The following is a 12,687-nucleotide window of genomic DNA, read 5'->3' as shown; positions in this document are numbered from 1 at the left end:
ATTGTTGGTGGGGTGGGGAAAACTGAATACCTTTTCGACTCAATATCAATAGGCGATTCAGGGCTACTCCGTTCCTTCCTTTTATTGTCCGTTTGAGCTAACGTGCTAACAAACACATGCGCCTGTTCCTGTGATATGTTGAGTGACATACCTGCACAGACACTGAACGTTAGGTACGCGTGATGTCGTTCAACCAGTTTCTAAAAATAACTCGTCGTCGTATAAACCACCGAGTGCGTCACCAACAGTTTTACCATTTTTTACAGAATATATTTATAAGATTTGATCATCACTTAGTAGTTTCCGTAGAAAGTGTCAACAAATGCGAAATACCACAATAATGAGAATCATCTAGCGAAAATCTCACCACACACCTTATACGTGGCCATTTCCTTTTTAAAACCCACCCACCCTTCTGTCCTGGTATGGGGGATAGGGTAGTACACCTAAGTGAACCACCATATGACAACTGGCGGGAACCGCCTTGCTGATCACGGTATCCCCTGTACCAGGTAAATCATAACTTACGAATGTTCGTAAGTTAAGTTTATGACTGGAACTTACGAATCCTTTAATAAAACAGATTCATCATAACTAAGTTTTGACTTAAAGTTAGTTACGATTTCGGAACTCTCTAAGTCTTGGGGTAGGTTTTGTCAGTGGTTACCGTAGTGACACACGTTATTTACTGTTTCGTTTTAGTTTACGCAGGAGTTTAAACCAGGTTTATTGTTCCTATTACATGATACAAAGGACACTTGGTTACATAACTTTTACTTTATTTCAAGCGCTGGGAATATAATGATGTATGACGTACATTCTATATGTACATTGAAAATGGAAAAAAAAGTTTATTATAATACAACCGGTATATCAGGCATCTCTTTGCGTCACACCCTGCCGTCAGTTTATTACACCAAGGTCACAACATTCGTCTGACGAACAAATAGGTCCTTAATTATCTATACTGCAATATCACTCTTTTTTATTGTATATCATATATATTTTACATAAAAACATACAATTTGTTATTTGTTGTATCTCATGAAAACTATCGAAAGATCTATCTGTCAACAAAATATTTGATTATTACTAGAGTCTAAACGATTTTAAATTCACAACCGTTACTGGGGTTAAAATTATTTATATTAATTAGAATGAGCATACAAAAGATACCCGTGGTGTTTATATTTCTTTCATCCGTGTACATACATACAATGTATTTAAATTTTAGTTCTGTAAACATATTGATGCTGTTTTTTATACACAAATTAAAGAATACATATAGTTTAACATATGTCATGGTATCCTAACTATTTGGATATGAAATTAATATGTAACTAATTCGATAAGATAAACTTGTATTTACCATCATACATATTTACATGCTTTAATTCATAAACGAACAACTACATGTAGGCCTTCATGTACATGTACACATGAAGGTCCAACCAGTCAATCGGTATTAATCGAAAACAGCCCTAGATCTGCAGTGACTTACTTGAAAATGTTACAAAAACATACTCTGGCTAATGTAAATTATTTATAAAAAATGCATAGACCAAGTCATAAGAAAAATGACTTTACATCATTCATTTTATATTTACTGGGCCAAGCGGTCTAGTACATGGTTCAACGGTCGTTGACGTATAGTCAAGACGGTGTCTGGCAGTCCCAGGATCCATCAGGCTGTAATTAGCATGACACAAATCTGGATATGACGGGTACAGTTGAAGTTGTCATGATACCTTTTCCGGTTGCAGAATCAAAGAATACAGAACTTTGGAAACTACGTCAATATTTGATTTTGGTTGTTTATTATCTTTTCCAATGTACAGAGCAATCTACAGAGCAACAGAGATACTGAGAAACTATCTTCGAAACTACATCTCCAAATGTAGCAAGTCCGTGCGTGGAACTTACAAACGTTAGGAAACGATTTGGTAGGTCTAGTTGCTAGCGCCTTATATTCTTCCTTGGGACTTAATATGTTATATGATTTATTACACGATACCATTATATAAATGAAGTAAAGTATGTTTAAATTTAAAAATATTGTTACATGAAAGAAAATTCATAACTTACGAACAAATCGTAAGTTACGATAGCCCCTAAGCTGTCGTATGTTACGACACGATTTTGTTCGTAACTAAAGATACGAAGTTTAGTAAGACAGAAATGCCTCGTATCTTAATTTAAGATAAGGTTACGATATAATCGTAACTTACGAAGCATAGTAAAACAGGCCACTGGACTTTTGTTTTTTAAATGAATTTTTTAAATTTTTAAATGTACATTTGTAAGAGATGCAGTGACGGCAAGGTCACATGGATGTAGGAAACATGAAATTATAATACCATTATTAAATCTACCTTAATGTAGTCATTCGTTTGTAAATGCAACAGACTAAGTATGGAACAATGTCACTTATTGGACAGGAAACAAAAATACAAATGAAATGGAAATAACCTTTACTTTTGAAAATAACAAATATATGGTGCACATGTTCTGTTACGTCCGTTTTATATGCGTTTATATAAACGCATGTTTACCTATGTTTACCATACCAATCGCTAGGCAGGGGTATTTAGTTCGATTCTCTTCTTACATCCCTTGGCGAATCTCACTTCAAAACTGACGTTTTTTGCTTTCAAATTCTGATTGGATGCGGCTAGGTTAAGGCGTCTAATAAAAACATGGCTTTGATGTTTCAACAAAACTTAACTGGAGCGATAATATAGTGACCTACATTAATATATTGATTCATGCCAGGCCAGTCAATATCAACTTTTAGCATATTACTGAATATTTAATCAATTATTAAACGGTTTAGACCAGCTAAATGTATATCTTGGAAAGAAAATAATAAGTGGTTTCTGTTTTACAAAGTAAAACAATTCAAATATATACTGCAATCTCGTAACTGGTGTTACTTATAAACAAATGACTCACAAATATGTTGATCTTTGGTACTTTAGACTTGTCGCATACAGCATTCGTGTAGGCCGTTACCATTGTTTTCAACCACACAACAATAATACGATATTTTTAATTGGTTGCTTAATACGTGAATGAAAGAGGTGAAACTGCGATGATCCAGCAGGTGGTGTAGTGTGGGAACATCGGTTTTAAAGCGAAATCCGCCAATGGTTGTAGGAAGAGAATCGGCTAATTAGCCTTGGCTAGCGATGCTGACCATATGTATTGCGCACGTTTATCACATATGTTACATACGTTTCGTTCATATAACGCATCTTTTCGACGTTAAAAAATATTGTGTCTTATACGATGTTAGTGGTGTGTCGAAGCTCTGCACTTCAATGTTTACATTCAATATTACACTAACTTCTTTCTGCATCGATATACTTTGCGAATCTATTTCTACCCTGCTCTGTACACAGTTATGTTAGCGGTCATCTTTTTGTGTTATTTACCAACTGACGCAATTTCCATTTTAGGTCATTTATCCACGTGACTTTTGTATGGGTCATCTATAATAAAATATATTGATGCTATTGACTGATTACCTTCAGATTGCTGCATGTCAAATGACTGGGTGGGGTGTGTTGCTTGGTGTCTTCGGCGGCATGCTTCAGTGATATAGCACTATAAAAAGGGCAAAAGTTCCACTATACAAGAAGACACAACATGAATATACCGCAGTCTCCCAAAACACGCACCTCGCACAACATACACGCAACACACCGCATACATGGGAGGCCGTCCTTACATGACCATAGCTGTTAATAGGACGTTAATTAATCAAACAAACAATCAAATAAACAGTCGGAAAGCTCCAGACGAAATATTAGCTCGAATACTAATATAAAAAGCGAGTTATAATAGATGGTTACGTATAAATAAAGTACGTTTTCCGGAATCCGGATAGCAGTGTTACAATATGACGTCAGTTATAAGGAATATTAATGTTAAAAACAGTTGCTCATTTTTTTGTGGTGTAAAAGACATTATGAACGCAACTTCATTATTAAATCTCTACCTACATGTATATTATTAAATTTCTACCTACATGTATATTATTAAATTTCTACCTACATGTATATTAAGCATTTAATAGTTAGAAAAAAATTCTATTGTATACACATCTCAGCATTCCTTTGTTTTACATATTTGTCGAACGCACAGTCTGTGACTGCCATTTTGTGGGTCGTTGATCCTAAATGTCAGATTTATTGATTTAAAACAATAGGACAATATATTTCTTTCAAATCAGACGATATATCAAAGTAAACAATGAAACAATACTCAGAATAAGAAGGCATTTTGGACGGAGATTACTTTTATTTCAAATTGAACGATATTAAAATACAACATCGACTTATATTGCACAAATGGTATTTAGATAAAGTTGAAGAGCATTTACGAAATAGTCAAATGTCCAACAGCAAAAACCTAAGTAGAACTAAAAGCATACGGAATTACAATTTGCATTTTTAAAGGCCTATTTAATTCCGGATCCAGGTAGATTCCGGTACCAACTTTAGTAATTCCGGATTTGGTTTGAGTACTAGTCACGCCACCTATTGTTGGATATTATGAACGCTAGCTAAGCATGGTGTGTCTCAGCGAATAGGATCAACAGCGGAAACGATACGGTAGGAGATCACTGTACATACAATTATAATTTGTCAAGACTTTAATTATATTACAGAAGTGTTAATGATTGATTCTGATGTACAGTTGGATGTTATATTGCTATTTTTATCGTGATATATTGAGTCATATGTGTGCGCGTTAGTTTGTTTACATTGTGATGCCGCGTTTGTTAGATTCATATGTGTAACTTTGTGTATAATGTCTTAATTACAGTCAATCTGTTCTGTTCAACGATGAACTTGAATTGTCGGCGTTATTTGTTGAGATCTGAGACGCACAGCATTCTTTCCACTTGCTTTCGTTTGGTCAATACTATCCCCGTTGTTGATCAGTGTTTTAACATTTCCTGCAGGTTGGCTATATATATATATATAGGTAGTATCATTCGGATCACCATCTTTTATCAAACTTTGTCATTTTAGCTGCACGAACGTCATTTAAAATTCGCAAATGAAAGACCGCTGCCATCCACCGGCTTTATTCTGCTATTTATAACTGTATGAGTTCGACATTATAATGCTCTGCCTCCCTTTGGGGTGACCTGGATTCCAATTAAAGTACGACTTTGGTGTACCGTCTTTGTACGTGAAATTGTTTTCTCCTTTATCTGAGAAACCACCGATATAAGCAGACGAAATGCCATTAGAATCTGTAAATAAACGGATTCAAATGGTAGAGTAGGTTAACAAATATCATTATAATCTATAAATAAAAGGGTTCGATCATATGATACAGTAGGCTACCGAAATACCGTAATAATATGTATATATAGTTTCATATAGTTTAGTTATTACTACAATTGGAATGTGTGTGAACTTCATGTAAGTGTTCAATTTTCATACATCAATACATCGTATACATTCTGATGTTGAGCCTTTGTTGTGAAAAAACAAAATACTTTTGAACAATTATTCAAATGGTTAGTTTGCAGTTTAGGTACAGCATCATGCATGGGTTATGTTTTATTTGTACATGAATCAGGTCTCATTGTGATACAGATAAAGATACGATTGCCCATTTATTGTATTATCTCATACAGATTAATTAAGCATTGATGTTACTATTTTTTAACGTCATAAGAGTATGAAGAAATTTTGTTTGCAAACTGTGTGAATCAACAAATATTTGCAAACAAAATCTATTTCATACCCGATGAAGTTAAAAAATAGTGATATCGATGCTTGTAATTAATTTTTCAGACTACTTGAAAGCATTAATTACGTTTTAACGTACGTTTTGATTGACTTTCTAATGGATCAATTTTTTTTTTAAATCAGTACGCAACGTCGTCGTCTGCATTGTGACGTCATGATAACGTCGGGTTTTTGCGTCATTCTCGAATGTTTTCTTCATTGTATATGAAAAAAGAATCTGCCAATCAGAAATTCCGACTTAGTATGAAAAAAAAGGATTATATCACTATAAACAAGGTAATTACTTTTGGAAGATGATATTAAAAAAAAGATTTTTCTAATAATATGTGTGAATGCTGATGTTAAGTTTAAATATTATGTTTAATTTGGAAACTTTTGAAAGATTAAGAAAATAATAATAATAATAACCCGTCTGCTTCACATACTACAGAGAGAGAAACAACCCAGTGGTCCCACTAATTCAGACTAAGCTTACCAGGGATAGAAACTTTTGAATGTAAAAGTGTGTCACGGTCTGCGGACATATACTATATGTGTTACATGTAAGTCGCTGTCTCCTTGTGATAGCGTAATTGTTTCAGTCCCTTTGAAGTCTCGTTTCGACAAAAATCAAAGAAGTTAAGAAATTTTCAAATGTAACCGGAAGTTCATCCAAACTTATGCAATGTTAACATTTGGATTTGTGATCAGTGGGTCATAAGGGTTCAGAAAAATATTGGTTCGGAGGTTTGGGGGGGTGCATGTGGGACCCTCCTAGCCCATGGCCTAAATATATTACCTTAGGTGTTGTGTGGCGTATGTTCTGGTCATTAGCAACTAGACTAGTCCAATTGTATGTTATCATCACTCCTTTAACATAAAAGGTTTAATTTCATCTATATGTATGGTACATTACCTTACCTGAATAAAGGGTAAATATTATATATGCTATATTACCTTTGGAGTATCTATATGACTTCCAACCATCTTCGTCGGCTACGTCCGTCGTTGTACTGAGGGTTGAGGAATGGAGCAGACACGATCCTTTCGACTTGTGGTACGATATGGAGAGACACGATGAGCTGTGGATACATTCTGCTGCGCATCGCGCAATACTTCCTGTTTTTATTTTACTCGTGTGGTTAGGAAATGTCACATTCCTCAATTTGGTGATTTCATGAAGATCCGAATTTCTACACTCGCATGAATATAGGGAGGGGCAGATAGCAATCGTTACGTTGATTAAAATATACTCGAGAGGCATTACAGCTTGGCGATGTTGACGATCCAACAGTTTGTATTGTTACTTTGAATGAAACCTTATTTATCTAGGAAAGAGATAATTAATTGCGTTGAATTTTAGATATATATCAATATGACAATGTTAATTGTCAACGGTTTGTTCCGTTACTTTGAATAAAACCTTTTATATTTAATATCTCTCACACTCAATTATACTACAGAAAAAAACACCAAACATTTTGAATGTTTACGATGTACATAGAATAGAAGGTCGGCTAAAAGGTTTTAAGTCAATATTTCGTGATTTCACATCTCTATGTAAGCTATTTGTACAATGTATCCAACTCCCTGCCATCATGGCTAAATATCCTATGTACACACACTATTGTATTGTTTCATTTTAGGTGATATCTTCATTCATAAAAATTCGATGACCTATTACTATAGGTCGTGTAGGGCCAGTCAAATGAATGGAATGATGACAAACTTGTAGAGGACATGATAAATAAATGTAGTTGTAACGTCATCTGTTTAAAACTACACAAAAGAAAACGAAAAAGTAAAACACGCGTACATATTGATGATGTTTTAACATATTTTCCTAAAATAAAAATAAAAATATACTTTAAGTTTACATTTTTTATTAGATGTATATATTTATTTAAAAAGCTCTGCCGCCAAAAGAGCATACGACTCATGTGAACAATAACTTATGTATATTCATGTTGATATGTGTCTAATCAGCACAAAATGCATATAAAATAATTCATTTAGCTTTTGGTGCATGCAAAATCTGTACTATTTCCATATAAGTGAAGCACCATAGAATTTTTTTTGGGGATGCAAATATTTTTATTTTTTTATTTTTGAAATCATATAAGAAACTCAACTTTTCAATGGTGGTAATAGTGTAGAGTAAGTAGCTTTTGTATATGAAGAAACTGTTTTAATAAAGAAAAACATACCATTCGTCGGAGGTTGATCATTTTTTTGATAATATGTAATGTAATTGGGACTTGTGACAAAATGTCTTGCCATTCCGATGCAATTAAGATTTTGGAATAGTTTAACAACCACATTTTTTTCTGTTTTGTGAAACAGCTTAAGTGCTACACCCATGAAAGTATATCTAAAGTGTTTCTACTAACCTTAGTAACTACACTGTTCGTTGATGACGCTGTTTAAGTGTAAACAGAGGTACCTCACGCGTTTCTAAACACTGACCACTAGGAAGCTACAATTCATTGTGTGGCTCCTGAAGGTCATTTTTAAGGGAAAAACAGATGAGGCAAAAGTCTATGAAACTAAAAAATCACAGCGTATATGTAGCTTAGTTTTCCATTGTTTTTTCCCTAATATTGTCGATCTATCCCTTGTATTCTATCTATTCTTAAATCTTCAATGCATCGGAATGGGAATGGAATTTTGTCGCAAATTTCGATAGCATTTCATGTTATCAAAACTTTATATTGGTAATGATTTCTACCATCGTGTTACTTTAAGTCGCCTTATGGTAACTAGACTTTGCTGAGGTAATTATGTCGACCAGTTATAAGACGACACGTTTAGCCATTAATGTTGGAAAGTGGACTTATATCTTGAAAAATTGGCTTTATTTATATTATAACCAATCCTAATAAAATGCTACGACTATAACATGCTGACTTTATTATCTCAGCAAGTCGTGTTATAATTTGACTGGAAATTGCGATACCGTAACTCGACTTAAATAAATCTGTAATAAATGTGGATTGACAATCTTTAATAGGTTTCGAGGGGAATTTCTTGAATAATTGCATCTGTGACAGATATCAGATAAGAGACAATATCTTAAATTATGAGAATTTTACAATAAATGTAAATTCAACTTTTCCACGAGGCATTCATGCCTCCAAATGAATTGAAATAAGCATTCAGTTCGCCAGAAAATGATTACGAAGCCCATATGGAAAATAAGACGTTTTTGATGTTTAACTTAAACAAAACATTATAATTAGGATAGACTTTTAACGATTTGTCCCCATTACGTAGGGAGCCGTCCGCCCAGTTGCGGTAACGTTTACAATGGCACTTTTGACCACAGGGACTTGTAACATTAGTTGTGAGAAGGTCTGTTGTGTATACATGTGTACTATATACTATATAAAAGGACAAGGGAACCAACGGTTCGCTTGGAAGAAGCACACCTGCCTCTAGAAAAGTCACCCGTAATCCGTCAAACATGGATGAATATGTACATATTTGATAGCAATATATTCTTAAATACATTTTCTACATGGAAAACACAACTTCAGATACGAAATAATATATTAACATACATACCTTTATTTCACTATGAACGTAGAAAATGCAGATTTTCACACTGTCGTTATGCCTGTCCACTGAAATGTCAATAATATTGCCATAAATATAAAGCTTAAAATGCTATTTTTGCACTATAGCTCCCGTCATTTTGATACTTTATATCGCTTTCAACTCACGGGGTCCATACTTCGCAGTTTTAGTAAACGGAACCTGTTCGTGGGGGTCTAACTCAGCGGTACATCGATTCATTTAATGCAATATAATCATATTTATACCGTTTGAATGAATGGTGTATTTGTTATTTTTTTTTTTTTTTAGCAATTAATTTTGAGAACATTGTATTATTTTGGATAAGGTACACAGTTTCAGTACATAGCAATTCGCACAGTTCTGTATGCTCACAAATACAGCGAAAACTAACCACGGGTGCAATTAACCCGTTATATAGTACATTCTTCCAAATTTGTATATGTCGAAAACAACATGTAATGTGTATATTAATTACAAGAAAAGCATTGGTCATAGAATGCCACCCTGAAGAATATAGCGTGTGGACAATGAAGTTAGCAAAGAAATATTTATTAAACGTCACGTGACCATGTATTAGTAAATGAAAATAGTGTAAAATCAGATCATATCTAATATATGTCTTTATGAATTGGTAAAGCGAATTTTACAAACATTAAAATGAAGAGAATTAGGATGAAACAAGTAGCCAATTGAATTGTATATTCATATCAACGTTCTTGATATTTTTAGATTTTGTTGAATATATTTGTACCAGTTTATGGACGCACGAAATGTTAACAGATTGGGTCTTGAACTTGTTATTTAAACATATAATGTATATATATGACATGAATTTAGCATAGAACTCATAATGCAAACAATTATCCGAAACATATGTCAATATAATTGGAGCATCCCCTATTTCAAACAGTCATGGAAGTGTCATTGATTTTCGGAAGGTTTTAATGTGTATACAGTGACAATGTACGCTATGAAAACTAACATTACTGATTAATTCAATTTTCCCATGATTTATGAATTGAAAACCGCTCAATATATGTAACATATTTGCCGTATGTGTCCATCCAATAAGTGATATTAATCGGGCCTTGTTTACATGCTTGCTAAACTGAAAAGATTTATTGGAAATAGTGACTAAATTGTATGAATGTACCTAGAGATAAAGTATACACTATGTTAGGATGAGAAACTTAAAATTGCAGATAATAAGGAAGATTTATGTATGTTATATCAAATGATTTTACTATTAAATAAACCACAGGACCACCGAAAAGAAGTTATAAAGTAGGTAACATAGTTGACCAAATAACAGAACAGTCTTACACATTCTTACAGATATTCGAGTTTTTACCTCAACGCTATATAACAATAGCTTTCGTTTATTCATTTTCACTCTTTTCATGCGAGATAACTCCCATCAAAGATATTTTCGAATGGAAATATATGGGGTTCTACTTTCAAAACATTGTGGAAATAAGGTTTAATCTACAACAAAGAACGTTTATTGATTTTAGTCCCATGGATTTTGGAATTTGTTATGGGAAGACATGGGTAGTGAAACTTATATATCTTTAGCAATTTTCTTAGTAATTGTAATTTGGTTTTAAGTATGTATGTATGCATGCATGTATGTATGTTGAATCATGCTATTTATACGTGTTTATATACAATGCAGGGTTATACCATAATATGTAATGTTACTCTATACAGTATATATATGTAGGTATGACTTAATATAACGTGCACTTTGATGTTAGAGTGATATTGGTGAGTGTGTATGCAAGTGCTTGTTTGTTGGTGTTTATTTATGTAATAATGTTTGCAAATATAATATTGAATAGAATCAATCGTCGATTCACTTTGAAATATTTCAATTCTTCAACTACGTAGCCAGTTATTTCAGCTAGTCCAAATCAAATTGTTATTTTCTTCTTTGACATTTAACACGTAGTCCACCAAAGGCTATGTAAGTGGTAATGTCTGCTCCTGCCTAGAGCTCAGCAGACAGGGAGTAGGACGACTGCTTCGTCCGTGTTCAGTATAATGTGAGGACGTCCATTTAATCAAACAAAGAAAGGAAAACACCCACACTTTGTAGTAACGGCATGTCCTCTCAGTGAAGAAGCTGACGAATCTCATCACGTAAAAATATAATTACTAGCGCCATAAGAAGGTATTTACATTAAGCTTAACACCGGCATGATACATGTAGTGGACATCACAGTTATTTGATTTGTATATGAGTATCTCACAAATCAAAATCTAAAATAGAAGTACTTTAAATTCCGGTACAATATCATTCAATGATATTTGCTTTCGTACTAAGAAACATGTTGGTAGTTTCCGACGATATATACAAACTTACTTGTTTACATCAAACGCGAAACAAGTTATACAACTTATATAAATAACTTTCGATTACCCGGATATAAGCATGCAATGTGTCTTAAAGAAGGAGGGAACCGGGGTTATCAACATAATCAGGCAGGTGACCAATGCCTTTTTCACGTCCATGGGAGGGGATCCAACACTGGCCGTCCGGCTAGGTGATTAGCTTTACTGCTAAGGAACCCAAATGGCATGACTGTTTACCTTTAAATGTAAGGTCGGTTTCTTTTTGAAAATAGTTTCACAATATTCGCTTAAATTTTATCAGGAAATTCCATCGTAATAAAATTTATCTAAAGTAGTAAATATCAGTGTTGTGCATTTCACACAGTCTAAAACGAACTTTGGCATATTGTGTTTTACACATTACGATAACACATGGATTCTTATGTAATTATGAAGTCAAACACTAGACTTGACAGTGTGTAATATATCCCTTTGTCCCTTTATTTGCGCTATCAGACTGACAGATATTCGAATTGGTCAATAAAGAAGTTGTTATCAAATTATATTTGTTTGGAGTGTTTAAAGGAGATTTATCACTAGTGTACCAATAGGTTATCGCTAAAGCGCTGATAAAACGTTCCAATAGGTAGGGGGAATCCCGCCGTCCTTTACTATGGAGGGATAATATTGCCGTAGGGCCCGACATATTACCCAAAGCCCTCCACCTTTGGGTCGCGAAATCGAATCCCATGTAGGATAGATACTAGATATTGACCGGGTTTTTTTCTGTATACTTCTGGCCGGCTTTCCTCCGCCAACAAACCTGACACGTCCCTAAATGAACCAGGCTGTAAAAATGACCTTAAACCCCAAACCAGCTTGTCGTAAGAATGTGTCGGATGAATTTATTCTTAATTTCCAACATAGGAAATCTCGTTGTGTTTCCATTAATTCATTTTTGTTGAATGTTAAAGCAGATTGGTTAAAATTAGCCTTCTTCAAAATTAACGTTCCTCCCCTGTAACCA

This window comes from Argopecten irradians, chromosome 16, assembly GCF_041381155.1.
Source record: "Argopecten irradians isolate NY chromosome 16, Ai_NY, whole genome shotgun sequence".
NCBI lineage: Eukaryota > Metazoa > Mollusca > Bivalvia > Pectinida > Pectinidae > Argopecten > Argopecten irradians.
This window is presented reverse-complemented; position numbering follows the sequence as displayed.